General features: G+C 43.9%; 1 protein-coding gene across 1 annotated transcript in view; it reads right to left on the bottom strand.

The window, feature by feature from the left end:
- Nucleotides 1–2,500, bottom strand: part of LOC147468854 (uncharacterized) — a 74,922-nt gene that overhangs the window by 1,091 nt on the left and 71,331 nt on the right. The gene's annotated exons all lie outside the window — the stretch shown is intronic.

Genomic DNA, 2,500 nt, shown 5'->3' on the forward strand with positions numbered 1-2,500 from the left:
AGAGAAAGAAAAGAAAGAAAGAAAGAAAAAATATATGTGTGTGTGTGTACATGTGTATGCATCTGTGTGTGTATGCGTGTGTGTGTATGTGTATGCGTGTGTTTGTGTGTATGTGTGTGCATATGTGTGTGTGTGTGTGTGTGTGTGTGTGTGTGTTTTCCTTTCTCTTTGTCTAGTGATCCAATCAACGATTAACAACAATAATAAAAGAAATGCAAATCATGTATACGCCATTACCTTTTTTCTTTTTTGTTTTTTTTGTTGATAATAATTTTCGTCGGTAAACCTTGTCATTGATTATTCTATATAACTCTTCACAAAACTAAACTTCAGCCGGGCAATATAATCAGGTTGGTGGAGTTAGGTTAGGTTTAAGTTAGGTTAGGTTAGATTAGGTCAGGTTTAAGTTAGGTTAGGTTTAAGTTAGGTTAGGTTACATTAGGTCAGGTTTAAGTTAGGTTAGGTTAGATTAGTTTAGGTTTAAGTTAGGTTAGGGTTAGGGTTAGGTTTAAGCTAAGTTAGGTTAGGTTAGTTTAGGTTTAAGTTAAGTTACGTTAATACTGCGTTGTGTAATGACGGCAACTGAGTCGCATTAGACCAGTAATGAAGAAATATATTATTCAGCGTGTTTACATTAGCATAAAAGCCTCGAAGAAGTTGGAAGAAGCTATATGCTCCAATGTCGAAAACGCTATTAATGATGATGATGATGATGATGATAGTAATTTTTATTACTATCATCATGGCGACGTGGAAAAGTTAAATGATTATAAATAGGTATCAATAACGGGGTGAGAGATAGAGAGAGAGGGGGGGAGGGAGAGCGAGAGAGAGAGAGTGGGGGGGGGGGAGAGAGGAGAGAGAAAGGGAGAAAGAGAGAGAGAGGGAGAAGGAGAGAGAGGGGGGGGGAGAGAGGGAGAGAGAGAGAGAGAGAGAGAGAGAGAGAGAGAGAGAGAGAGAGAGAGAGAGAGAGAGAGAGAGAGAGAGAGAGAGAGGAGAGAGAGAGAGGGGGGGGAGAGAGAGAGAGGGGAGAGAGGGAAAGAGAGAGAGAGAGAGAGAGGGAGAAAGAGAAAGAGAAAGAGAGAGAGAGAAAGAAAGAGAGTGAGAGTAAGAGAGAGAGTAAGAAAGAGAGAAAGAGAAAGGGCGAGAGCGAGAGAGAGAATGAGAGAGAAAGAGAAAGAGAGACAGAGAGAGACCGAGACTGACAGACAGACAGCAAGAGCCACGGGAATTGAAGCGATACCCCTCCCCTCCCCCTCCCCCTCCCCCTCCCCCCCCACAGCAGAGATTCGAGAGCTGCAAGTTACACGTGGGATTATCGCATTCTTCTTTCGTTTTCCTTGAGTCATTTTCCTCATTTTCATTTTCCTTTTCTTTTTTTATTCAATTCCTCTCTTGTTGCTTTCGCTCGTCATGTTGAATATCGTCATCATAGTTCTTATTATACTTATGATTCTTGTGACCATCATCCTTAACCTTGTTTTCCTTTCCTTTCTTTTTGCTATCTCTTTAATTTCGTCATGCTTCATGATAATCAATACTATTTATTCCCATTGAGAGAAAGAAAGAGATAGAAGGAGGGAGGGAGGAGAAAGGGAGGGAGGGAGAGAGAGAGAAAGGGAGAGGGAGAGAAAGAGAGAGGGAGGGAGGGAGGGAGAGAGAGAGAGGGAGGGAGGAGGGAAGAGAGAGGGAAGGGGAGAGGGAGGAGAAGAGGGAGGGAGAGAGAGAGAGAGAGAGAGAGAGAGGGAGAGAAGAGGGAGAGGGAGGGAGGGAGGAGAGAGAGAGAGAAGAGAGAGAGGAGAGGAAGAGAGAGAGAGAGAGAGAAGAGAGAGAGAGAGAGAGAGAGAAAAAGAGAGGAAGAGAGAAGAGAAGGGAAAGAGAGAGAGAGAGAGAGAGAGGAGAGGGAGGGAGGGAGGAGAGAAAGAGAGAGGGAGAGGGAAGAAGAGAGAAAGGAGAGAAAGAAGAGAGAGAAGAGAGAGAGAGAGAGAAGAGAGAAGAGAGAGAGAGAGAGGGAGAGAGAGAAAGAGAGAGGGAGAGAGAGAGAGAGAGAGAGAGAGAGAGAGAGAGAGAGAGAGAGAGAGAAAGAGAGAGAGAACGAGAAAGAGATAGAAAGAAATCCCAAAGTAATGAAGACACTAGTATCACCAAACTCACTAGTTGCAGATTGCATGATGACCATGCAATATCGAGCGCAGCGAACCGAGAGAGATAAAAAAAGGGAGGGAGAGAGGGAGAGAGGGAGGGAGGGAGGGTGCGAGGGAGTAAGTGCGTTCTGGATACGATCAATAGACACAACAACGCACCTTCTCGCACTCTGAAAGGCCCGCCTATAACTGGCCCGAGATTTACCTGATGCATCTCGAGCCCCGAAGGAGAAAGGAATGCGCCTGGCGACTTGCTTTTGTTTCGGATTTTTTCTTTTCTTTTTTTTTAGATATATAGTTGGTAGCTTTATTGTTGTTGTGATTGTTGTTATGATTGTTGTTGTTTTTGTCATAGT

Source organism: Penaeus japonicus, unplaced genomic scaffold (genome assembly GCF_977035675.1).
Source record: "Penaeus japonicus unplaced genomic scaffold, GWHDUDI00000001_assembly GWHDUDI00000026, whole genome shotgun sequence".
Classification (NCBI taxonomy): Eukaryota; Metazoa; Arthropoda; class Malacostraca; order Decapoda; family Penaeidae; genus Penaeus; species Penaeus japonicus.